Genomic DNA, 12,865 nt, shown 5'->3' with positions numbered 1-12,865 from the left:
TATGAGAAGAAACTAAGCTGGACTCTCATCACTTGGACTTGGTAATTAATAGCCGTGGTTCTTTTGAAATTTCTACCCAAAGCAACTAAAATACTATGCAAACACCTTATCAAAATGGAGAGATTGGAAGAGGAAACTAATTCTGACTGAAATATGAAGGAGTTTTATTGATTAAAGTTGAAGTTAGATCAAAACATCCAAGTGAAACTATCTAAAAACATAGCTACGTATGACCTCATGAGTATGTCATGAGTGGAATAAAGATTTTAGAGCCATCCATGTAAAAAAGGTGATCATAATCCTCACAAATACTAAAGCTAAGAGGAAAGATTTCAGAGAATGCAGAGAAGCAGAGAGTGAGAGGGTCACTTCCAGACCATAATTTTTCAAACCTGATAGAAAATCCTTTGGGACTTAAGTCATCTAGCTCTACCACCCTCTACAAGATTTTAATGATCATTTGCTAACCTTCCAGTTTTTCCTGTATATTGAGGGCTTTAGCTCTTGATTTTCTTTCTTTTCTACCCCAAACCCAGCCACTATCTGGGAACCTTACCATCCTGTTAGTTTCTTGACCTCGGTTCTAATGACAAGTACTTCCATTACATTTTAACTCTACAGTCTCATGGCCTGGAATTTTGGCATTATTCAGATTCGTTATGTCTCTGCAATCTTTACTCATTCATGTATGAAAAGAAATTTTCTGAGGACCATTCTGCAGGCGCAATGCATTTTTGATTTGAGGGGGAGGATATATTAGAGTTATCATCTACCATACTTGCAGAAGTAATTGACCAGTTCTGATTTTCTGATGGTGACTACTAGACAGTTATCACCTTAGTTCCTGCTTTTAGAAGTTCTAATCTTGCCTTTCAGAATTAAATCTACGTCAAAATGTTATTTTGGGGGCAGACGAGCTAGTACGTTTTCGTACTGAAACGCCAGTTGCCAGTTTGAACGGTGCATATCTAAAAACTTTTCACAAGAAAAGACTGTCTTTTGGTGCCATCGACTGTATTTCTAATTTTGACTCTGTCTTATCAATGTGTATCTCTGGTCCTAAACTTTAGTGGTTATAAATAAATGAGCATAAACCCATTTTTCTGAAAGAAAAGCATCTTTCAGCAGGCACCTTGCCGGCAGAAGGTCAGCAATAACAATCTTCATACATGAAGAATAGCTGTATAAGGTGATGTAAGAAAATACAGCCTTTTTCCTATATTAGAGATGTTTTCCTAAGTTCAGTTTCCACCTAAAAAGTCATTATTTAATTGAAAAGCTTTTCTTTTTCCCCCCCTGGGTCTCTATGATGGTTTGTCTGATCAATGAACACGGGAATGAATTTCACCTAGATTTTAATTAAACTAAAAAGTACTACAAAAAGCCTGAAACATCTCTGAGATGGTGGCAGTTACTTTTTCCCCAGTTGTAATAAGGCATTAACAGGTGAGTTTACTCTCACAATAATAGAAATTATAACAGAAGAAGCCAGCCAGTGTGTATCTCCTTTCAAGACTCTCTGCAACAGAAAGCTTAAATCATGGTAGCTGATAATGTGAGTTGACTTGTAGTCACTTCAATCTTTATGCGTAAGCCCAGTTGCAGAGAACAGAGTGGGTTGATTCACATCCAGGCGCTAAGGGATGATGAGATCATTAGAGGAAATGCCTGAGACTCTCCCACGGACTAAGGAAAGTGGATTGTTGTGGTTTACCGACGGCATCTGTAAATGAATTCAGCAACAGTTCTATGTTCTATCCCATGGTGGGTCCTCAGCACAAATTGTCACACACAGTGCAGACCTGTGAATTGTGGTTATTGATTGAATCTGTGGAAGTCAAATTAGCGTGACGGCACGGTTCTGACGGTTTGCACTTAGTGCTAGCCGTAGTGTGTGTAGCACTGCACCAAACGTACAATACCCAGCGCCCACATTTTTGTTGGGACTGTCCACTGTTAAATGGAAATGACGCTGTTGGTCACCTTCCATTGTTCTTGTACCCCTGATTCAGTAACAGAAGATGTAAGAACAGAGAGCCCGAGAAGCTTTTTTCTCCAAATAAGGCTTCATAATCGACATGTATTTTAGTTTGCGTACATGAATAAACACATTGTTATAGCTTTCTTGAGATCCTTAACATACCATAAAAGTCACCTATTTAAAGCGTACAGTTAAGTGTGTTTCAGTGTATTCACCGAGCTGTGCAACCGTCACCCCAGTTTAATTTTAAGACATTTTCAACACCTACCATAAACACCCTATGTACATTAGCAGTCACTCATTTCTCCCAATCTCCCACCCCTGCCCCAGCCCCTGCCCCGGCTGTGGTTACTAATCTGCTTTCTGTCTCTATAGATTTCATTATTCTGGACATTTCATGTAAATGGAATCATACAACATGTGATCTTTTGTGACTGGCTTCTTTCACTTAATATTTTCAGAGTTCATCTACACTGTAGCATGTATTCATTCCTTTTTATGGCCAAATCATATTCCACTGTATGAATGCACATATTTCACTTATCTATTCATCAGTTACTGGACATTTGCATTTCTTCCACTGCTTGGCTACTATTAACAAAGCTGCTGTGAACATCCATGTACAAGTTTTTGTGTGGACGTATTTTACATTTCTTTTGGGCATATGCCGATGAATGGATATACTCTGGATAATACAGTTAACTCTATATTTAACCATTTGGGGAACTACCAGACTGTTATGCAAAGTATTGTTACCATTTTGCATTCCTAGCAGCAATGTATGAAGGTTCCCATTTCTCCACATCCTTGAAAACACTTGTTGGCGTCTGTCCTTTTGATTTTCACCATCCTAGAGGGCTAACTAGATACATTTTGTTGAGAAAGAATTTATTTTTAGACTATTTTCTATTTTTAAATGTTTACCGTTTTATAGGCAGGAATGAACTTAATCAGAAAGATTGAAACTAGAAGCAGAAACACACACACCAAGGCTCCTCCCTCATTTAATCAGATGTAAACGTGTGTGCTTTACACCCAGCGGTGCATACCATGTCCTCTGGAAGTGCCAGAGGTTCTCAGACTCGTTCTCGGAAGGGACCGTCAACACTTCCGCTGCCTCTGCTCCACAGGGTGCTCCAGCCTCTGCTTCAACAGCTCCACCACTCACTTGCCGCTCATTGGCAACTTGTTCCATTTGTCTAAGGCTCCAGCTGGCAAAGGTTTTAAAACTTAAAAAGATCCAAAATCTGCCTGTACTAGATTTCCTGGCTCTGCTTCCAGTTCTGCTCTCTGAAGGCACAAAAGAGACCTAATCTTCTACCTCTCAGGTCCCCACTTCCTTCCCTGAAGTATTTTCCCTCAGGTCTTCACTCTTTGAACCGTTTCTCACAGGTCATCCTTTCTACTCCCCTTTCCTAAGTTGACAGCTTCTGGGTCTATTTGTTGACATCCTGTTTTTAAGCATGTCCCTTTGAACTAAGCATGTTGTGCTTCAGATGGTGACAGAGGATTTATCATCTTCCTTTCTGTAAGCTAGAACATTTCTATGGCCTAACATATGTTTTACTCCTATTGAACTCACCAAAGCCATTAAACCTTTATTGCCACACTCTTCCTTGTAAGTTTTTGTTTTGTTTATTCTCATTTCTTAAACTGACAATACATGGTACAAAATTAAAAATATAGAAAGGAGTATTTGATACAGTGTCTTCCCTCTCCCGTTTCCCAGGCACCCATCTTTCCTTTCCAGAGCTACTCAGTGTGACTTGTTCTGGCATATCTTTACAGAGATTTTTAAAACACTTTATAGAAGTTTAATTTACATACCATAAAATACATCCATTTTAAGTATACAATTCAATTATTTTTAGTAAATTTACAGAGCTGTGCAATCATCACCACAATCCAGTTTTAGAACACTTCTGTTACCCAGAAAAGTCCCTTATACCTGTTTGCAATCAATCCACATTCCCAGCCCCAGACAACCTCCAATCTGCCTTTTTCCTTTTCTGCACATTTCATGTAAATAGAATTATATAATATCTAGTCTTTGCATCTAGCTTCTTAGCATGATGTTTTCAAGATTCATCCTTGTTATAGTGTGTACCAGTACTCCTTTTTATTGCTGGTTAGTATTCCATTGTATGGCTCTACCACATTTTGTTTATCCAGTTGCCAGTTGTTGGACATTTGGATTGTTTCATTTTTTTTTTTTTTTTCCGGATAACGTGAATCATGCTGCTATGAACATTTTTGTAAAAGTTTTTCTGTGGACATAGGTTTTCATTTCTTTTGCATATATACGCAGGACTGGAATTGCTGGGTCATATGGTAAGTTTATGTTTAGCTTTTAAGAAAATGCCAAAGTGCAAGCCCCACAAACAGCAAGAAAGTTGAAGAATGAGGTCAGCATTCAAAAATGGGGTCAAATCTACAGCTGGGAAGTGGTGTACAGACAGGTAGAATTTAGATCCTGAGCCTTTAATAAGCACTACCTTCGCTCAGTGCTCTCTGTTTTTAGACTCTATATGAGAACACCTAGGGCTTCCCTGGTGGCGCCGTGGTTAAGAATCCGCCTGCCAAGGCAGGGGACACGGGTTCGAGGCCTGGTCAGGGAAGATCCCAGATGCAGTGGAGCGACTAAGCGCATGTGCCACAGCTACTGAGCCTGCATTCTAGAGCCCGGGAGCCACAACTACTGAAGCCCATGCGCCTAGAGCCCATACTCCGCAACAAGAGAAGCCACTGCGATGAGAAACCCGCACACCGCAACCAAGAGTAGCCCCCGCTAGCCGCAACTAGAGAAAGCCCGTGCACAGCAATGAAGACCCAGTGCAGCCAAAAAAATTAATACATAAAATAAATAAGTTCAAAAAATAAATAAACAAATTAAAAAAAAAAAACAGAACACCTAATGCAGGTGGGAAGGTGGGAGGGACACTGTAAAGGTCATCTATGCTACATGTACAAGAACCCCGAGAGCACACCAATAGGTACCACATTTTTCACTGCTGTAGCCGATCATTCCCCCTGTACTACCACACTGTAGCATTCCCTTCCCTGATCTACTGCTACAGTCTCTTTGGAAGGTGTTTCAGAACTCTTGTTATGAGAGTGCCAGTTGAACTGTCCTCACTTCCTTCATTTATACCAGGATTGAAGACCTTGTGGTCCGAGATCCTGTCCAGAGAGCAAGCAGGCTAAGACTCTGTCTTTGTTGATGTATTTCATCAGAAAGGGCTCTACCCCCTCTCCTAGTTCATGGTGTGAAGTGTTCTTAGCCTCTCAGGAAAGTGGGGAGAATTGGAAAGACTCTACATGAGAATGCTAGGCTTTGTAAAACACTTTAGTTTTTTAAAAATAAGACTCATTTTGTATTGGACTTATAACAATCCTATGAAATACAAAGAAAGCCAAGAATCAGTGACATGAAATGATCACCAGTAAGAACTACAACAGTCACCGCTTATCTCGTAGCACAGGGCATTGTCCATGATCCTTAAGAAGAGTTACTAGAAATGCCTCGCCCATCCTGCCCCTAAACACCAACACAGCAATCATGTACCTTGAACGGTACATGATTGCTGTGTTGGAGTTTAGCGGGAGCATCTCACTTACCAGGGACTGGACTTTTACCTTGATTCCTTTGTAGTGACGGAGACATCCCTGGTGATGAAAAATTCCCTGGGATTGCAACCTCCAAGCCAGACATTTTGTGTGACACAAACTCAAGAACTCCCCAAGTCCTGCAGTAGCAGAAACAGTCACATATTTGAGAGTAACCCAGCATCTGAACTTGGGGACATTTCAGTGACAGCTCCAGTCCAGAGTGCCAGGCGTCTCCTGGCCCTGCCTCCAGCTCCAAGCCAGGGACAAATAGAGAGTAAGCACGTGGATGATATTAAAACCAAGCTTTCAAAGATTCTGGATGCCTAACACATCCCAAAAGAAAACCAAGATCCTCCACTACTCCCTTTAGGAATCCCTGATATTCACCAGCCGCTGGCCTGCACCGATCCCCTCAGCCAAGAGGAGCAGCCTGGTTCTGAAAATGCTGATCTGGGAAAGAACAGCCTGAGTCGTGAGGACCTAGGGACACTCGAAAATGGGATCGAATCCAGCAGTGGTCTTGCAGACATTACTACACTGGCGGAGGATATTCACCTTCCCCAGCTCTTTAGTTCTTTGAAAGATCTTGATCAATCCCAAGGTCCCAACGGGATCAAAGCCAAAGATGCCAGAGCCTTTAAGGTGAATCAGGTGCAGGAAAAGCCAAGTGTCATAAAGGTTCCCTCTGATCAACCCAGGAAGAACAAACAGAAAGCCTCTGAGCCTATCAGTGGCGCTCCCAAGGCCAAAATCCAGCCAAAGAATCCAGAGTGCCTGTTAGGGGGAGAAGTGGTTACATGCCACGCTGCAGTCAGTGACAGGGCTCCTGTGAACACGGCCAAGCACTCTCAAGGCAAACCTCAGAAAGCTGCATCCAGAAAGATCAGCAAAACTAAGAGCCACGGGCAGGAAAAGACCAAAAGGACCAGAGGAAGAAACAAGGCTGAAGAGAACAAGCAGTCAGGGAACAAAGTCAAGGCAGAAGAGAAGCCAACAATTCCCGAGACGAAGCGAAAAAAACACCAAACTGAGCTTTAAAAAGCCTCGAACCTCCCTAGGCATGCGCATGCTGGAGTCTGTGAAGGTTCTTCATGCGCTGGGGAAGAAGGATGATAAGAAAACTGGGCTCTCTTCCTGTCGGCTCTTGGGAAATTCAAGCAACCCCAAAGACCCCCAGCCATCCAGCCATGGCGGCATACCCCACATGAGGGTAAGAGTGCTGAGAAAACTCAAGTCGAAGCCCAGAAACCAGTCAGCAGTGCTGAAACAGAGTGTCTATCCTCATCCCAGTATGAGCGGCCTCCTCCTGGGAAGGTCAAGTTGATACCTCTGCCTTTTTCTGCCTGGGACAAGCCTCAAGCTCGACCCGCTCCTCGGAGGCCACAGTCTCTGGCCTCACATCGGCCTGCTGGGGCTTACCGTGCCCAGCCTGGTTCTACTGACTCAGCTCAACCTGCTGCAGTCAATTCATCCCAGCCAGTTCCTGCCTCTCTGCCAGGTCCCGCCAAACCAGCTCAGCCAACTGTGACCAACCCAACCCAACCGGCTTGGACCAACCATACCCAGCCTCGTGTCCCCTCAGTCTGCTGCTCTTAGGCCTGCACCCTACAAAACTTCATCTGGCGCTTCTCTCCAGCGGGAAGCCTGTTCCCCCTGCTGTGACTAAGCGCCAGTCCCCATCCAAGCTCCAAACCCAACTTCTATGCCAAGACTTCAGCAAGCAACGAGTTCCATGGAGGGAACCCAACGTGCCTGAGCCAGTCATGTCAAAGCCCATCGAACAAGAGCAGAGGCCAGAGCGAGAGGCCATGAAGAGGCGGGCTCAACAACGTGAGAATGCTGCCAGATACACCTCTTCGGGGAAGCTGCAATTTTTCACTGAGAGGGAAAAAGAAATGGAAATTGCTGTCTACTACGGATACGTCAAGTGAGAGCTGCTAGGATTCTTGGTGCCACCTTGGCTACCAGCTGTTCTTCCATACATAGGTAAGATAGGTATAGAACTGAATAAGTAAATGGAATACAATTAATAGATGAGTAATAAACCTTAAGAATTTTGAGATGCTGCTAACTGGGGCGTGAGAAAGGAAGGACTGAAAGTTGGATGGGAGAATGAAGGAAAGGGGTAAAAACTGAGCAAAGAGGAAGGAACTTGGCCCAGGGCTAGGAAGGCCAAAAGAGACGTATGGATTTAGGAAAGGAAGCAGGAGCGAGGATGAAATGGCAGAAGTAAAAAGCAGGGTCAGAGGTCTGGGTTGAAAGAACACAATTGGAGTAGAGTTGAAGGTGACAGAAGATGAGTCTAGGTTTACTAGGAGAAATAGAAAAAGTCTCTCGGGGACGCTGGCCTTAAGTCTCACAACCACCAGATAGGTATTTCAGAAAACAAGAGGTTCAGGACACATCTCTGAAAGGTCTGAGTTGCCTTATTCAGGTGTGACTATAGTGGGGGAATAGGGAAATCTACCAGAGAAGTGGCTAGGGCTCAGAGTTATCCTAGGGGCAGCTGACGACAGGGGCAGAGCCAAGGGAACTGCTGCATCAGGAGGCCCACGAATAGGGCCTGGTATGTAAATCACGATGTACTCAACACCTAAGCACGAGGGGAGCGAATGCGCTCTTCAGTTAACCTTGGCAAAGACAGGCAAGGCCGGTATTCCTGTGCCACTTCACTTACAGAGGTGCAGCAAAGGGCTGAGGTCACATCCCATGTGGAGGTACAAGGACTCAATTTGAGGCCCAAATGCCTCTGAAGTCCTCTGTATTTGCAGATGCCCGTAGGCGGCCAACCTGGCTTTCAGAGCACAGCATCCTGAGGTTACTGGTGGACGAGATCAAACTTCTGCACGCGCCTAAATATTAACTTGAGGGGCTTCCTCCATTGAGCAGGGCACGTGCCGCCTTTTGTAAACATCACCATCTACTGAAACGCATGAGAAAAAATCCGACGGAAGCGTCCACTCTCACGGGTGAGAGTGGTGGGGGCACGCGCACTGGGCAGCAGCTCCAACAGCCACAGGACGCAGGCGCCCAGGGGTTCAGAGGCTCCCTGGGAGGCCTCGTGGGGCAGCTCGAGGGAGTGACGATGGGAGAGAGCGGCAGGGCTGGGCGTGAAAAGGAATGCAGTGGGGAGAAGGGAGAGATGGAGACAGTGGATAGTGACTATGGGAAAATGGGCAATTTTCATTTTCAAAATTATTTTTTTGAGATGTCATTCACATGCCATAAAATTCACCTTCTGAAACTGCAAATTCAGTGTCATTTAGTACATCCACAAGCCTATGCAACCATCACCGGCATCTAACCCATCACGTTTTCATCACCCCAAAAAGAAGCCCCCTTAAGCATCAGCAGGCACTCTTCATCCCCTCTTCCTTCAGCCCTGGCAACCATTAATTTGCTTTCTGTTGCTATGGTTTTGCCTTTTCTGGACATTTCATGAAATAATACAAATGTGACCGCTGTCTCTGGCTTCTTTCACTTAGCATAATGTTTTCAAGTTCGTCCATGTTGTAGCATGTGTTAGTACTTCATTCCTTTTTATGGCTGTATAATATTTCACATATCCACCACATTTAAAAAAATCCATTCATCCACTGATGGGCATTTGGGTTTTTTTCACTAATAATGTCCATTTTTTGAGAGTTTATTCTGTGCCAGGCAGCACCAGGCTGAGTTACTGACCTTACTTCACAGATTAAGAGGCTTGGAGAGTGTGAAGAGTTTGCCCTAGATTAAGAGCTAGCAATTGGGGGAACTGGGGTTTGAACTCAGGCAAACTTCAGAGGTAATAGATTCACATGACAGAACACTAGAAAAGGTACACAAGGGTATTCAATGAAAAGTGACCCTTTTCCCCACGTTCCCCAGCCACACATTTCCCTCCTCAGAGACATCTGCTTTGGCCGTGCTGTGGATCCTTCCAGAGAAATATTTATACCCCAACATTTATGTATCACAACTTATTGACTAATCTGTCCCACTGATTTGAAATGTCACTTTTATGGTATAACAGATTCTTATACGTATATATATATTTTAATGTATTTATTTATTTATTTTTGGCTGCTTTGGGTCTTTGTTGCTGTGCGCAGGCTTTCTCTAGTTGCGGCAAGCGGGCTTCTCATTGCGGTGGCTCCTCGTGTTGCCGAGCACGGGCTCTAGGCGCGTGGGCTTCAGTAGTTGTGGCACACAGGCTCAGTAGTTGTGTCTCACGGGCTTAGCTTCTCCATGGCATGTGGGATCTTCCTGGGCCAGGGATCGAACCCATATCCCCTGCATTGGCAGGAGGATTTTTAACCACTGCACCACCAGGAAAGCCCCTTATACGTATTTATATTTCTCTTTTCAGAGCTGTCCTGACTCTTTCTTGCCTATCTGTTATGTTTGCCATTTCTCTAAAATTCTTTTTATCTTCTTTTTGATTTAAAAAAATTTTTTCCTCTTCTTGTTTGTTTCTCTTAAGGCATTATCCATTATGTTCATTCACTCGTATTATTTTATTTAATTTATTTAATTAATTAACTTATTTATTTTTGGAGGTGTCGGGTATTAGTTGCAGCACGTGGGCTCTTTGTTGCAGTGCGTGGGCTCTTCCTTGCGGCTCGTGGGCTCTCCAGTTGTGGCGCGTGGGCTCCAGAGCACGTGGGCTCAGTAGTTGCGGCGTGCGGGCTTAGTTGCCCTGCAGCATGTGGGATCTCAGTTCCCCAACCAGGGACCGAACCTGCATCCCCTGCACTGCAAGGTGGATTCTTAACCACTGGACAACCAGGGAAGTCCCCACTCTTGTATTATTTTAAATTTAGTCCTCATTTCTGAAACTTTTTTCTTTTATTTTGAATTCTGTCTTGAGTTCTATCATCTTACCTAATTCTGGTTTATGCTGTTCTTTCATCTTTTTTTTATTATGGTAAAATATACATAAAACAAAATTTATTATTTCAACCATTTTCAAGTATACAATTCAGTGACATTAAATACATTCACAATGCTGTGCAACCATCACCACTGTGCAAATTCAAAATAATTATGTCAAAAGATTGAGCAGGACATCAGAAAGATGGAGGCAGCAGCATAGCTTCTGAATCTCTCCAAACCCTTTCATGGAAGAAGATCAACTAAAACCAAACACCCATAGGTGGCATTTATCAGCATTTACCATTTCCAGAACTTTTCCACCATCCCAAACAGAGACTCTATAGCCACTAAACAATAACTTCCCATTCCCTCCTCGATCCATGTTCTTTCATCTTTCGCATTGTTTTTCCTAACATCTTTTAGCCCACTTTGAAATAATAGGTTACAGTTTTGATCTGTTTTGTGGACCTGTCTTTTCCAACTTGATTTTATTGTCTGAAGACATGCTATTCTGCTCCTTATTCTCTTTTTTCTTACACTACCTCTGTACGGGATTTGATCCCAATCCTTTTCTGTTACTGATTTTTGGATGAAAAAAGTTTTACAGCACTTTGAAAAGGTGGTGCGAGGCCATGTGGAAACATGTTCTTCATGGCTGTTTCATCAATGCTTCACTTATACTGCTTTGGAATAACTGTTTTCCAGGAGGCATAAACCAGTGGGCTTTACCATTGGACAGAGTGCAGAGAAAGGACCCCACGAAAGCTGATCACCTTAGCAGAAATGACTTAGTTATGATTTCACCCAAGATTGGTCACAAACCAGCCTGGGAAACTCAAGGCACCAGAGACAAGGCATAATGCCATCTTTCCTTCTCTCTGCCTCAGCTCTCAAGGATTGGTCACCTCCATGTTATTAGTAACTATTATTTGGTTTCTGTTCATAATTACTATCAGGAGACACAGCACTTAGGGGCCTAATTACACTGCCTAGCTACGCACCATTCTTCTTCATCTTGGCTTCCTGTCCACCAGCAGGAACCTGATTTAGTTTTGTTCTCCCTTCACCACAGCCCAGTAATTTTTGTGCATGACTCTCAGTCTCACCAGAATCTGTATCTCTCACTCTGCCCCAACATTCCACCCCATCATTCGCTCCCTGAAGTGTACTCTAGAAATTTCGGTCAACTGGATATTTTACCACTGTTCACCATCTCTTATGAAACCAGAAGACGAGCAGCTTTCTTATGGAATGACGGAGAACTTGTAAAGATAAAACACCAGTCTGCAGGAGAAAGGGAAGAAGAGAATGATGGAAATCGTTTCTGCAAAACTAGTTTTACATTACGTTTTGTTTGTTCCTGGTAAAGAAACTGAAATCTTCTAAACATTAAAAAAAAAATCTAAACCACTAAAGTCAATAATACAGGAATATAACTTTTGAAAAAAAGTTCTTTGGCTGCGCAGCATGTGGGATCTTAGCTCCCCAACCAGGGGTTGAACCCACGCCTGCTGCATTGGAAGCGCAGAGTCTTCACCACGGGACCACCAGGGAAGTCCCAGGAATATCACTTTTAAAGGAGAAGTTATAAACCCCTTGGTTCTATGAACTGGAGATTTTTAGTAAGAAGTCATGTATTTTAAATGACTTGGAGCTTTAAAGGAAGGAAGGAAGGAAGGGAGGAAGGAAAGAAGGAAGGAAGAAAAAGGGACTTCCTTGGTGGGGCAGTGGATATAATATCAAAAGTAAATTAATTAATTAAATAAATTTTAAAAAGAAAAAAAAAATGCTGAAATCCACTGACTAATTATTCAGGCTATTATATCTTGCTATTTCCAGATACATCCCTTTATAAACTTTTGGTAAAAGGTTATCGTATGTCAGAACAAATGAATTACAGACTTTTCTATTTTTCCAAAATTTGAGAAATTCCCTTACATTTCTCCCTTCAAATTTTATAACAAGGGAAAAGTAGTGACAACCCTTATACTTACATTCAATTGCATCATCTGGCCACATGCCTTCTACATCAATCAAGTATCTACAAAACAACAAAATTCGAGTCATTTGTAAATAAAAAGGAAAGAAAATCAAGTTTTTGCAAAAAAAGGTCCAATTGTGCTTTACAAATACAGATAGAAAAATCCTAAGAAAATATCAGCATATCTAATCAATAATTATTAAAGCATGATATATACCATGACTACAAAAAGGCTTTATTCCGGAGTTTCCCTGGTGGCGCAGTGTTGAGAATCTGCCTGCCAATGCACGGGACACGGATTCGAGCTCTGGTCTGGGAAGATCGCACATGCCCCGGAGCGACTGGGTCCGTGAGCCACAACTACTGAGCCTGCGCGTCTGGAGCCCGTGCTCTGCAACAAGAGAGGCCGCGATAGTGAGAGGCCCGCCCACCGCGAT

General features: G+C 43.1%; 1 long non-coding RNA gene across 1 annotated transcript; it reads right to left on the bottom strand.

Moving 5' to 3' along the window:
* Positions 1-4,176: 4,176 nt before the first annotated feature.
* Positions 4,177-12,489, bottom strand: LOC309622377. The gene is made up of 2 exons (XR_014240810.1): positions 12,442-12,489; positions 4,177-11,731 (listed from the first exon to the last, which is right to left on the bottom strand). It is a non-coding gene; the product is annotated as an uncharacterized lncRNA (long non-coding RNA).
* Positions 12,490-12,865: the final 376 nt, after the last annotated feature.

This window comes from Balaenoptera borealis, assembly GCF_965194805.1.
Source record: "Balaenoptera borealis genome assembly, contig: HAP1_SCAFFOLD_2332, whole genome shotgun sequence".
Lineage (NCBI taxonomy): Eukaryota > Metazoa > Chordata > Mammalia > Artiodactyla > Balaenopteridae > Balaenoptera > Balaenoptera borealis.
This window is presented reverse-complemented; position numbering and strand designations above follow the sequence as displayed.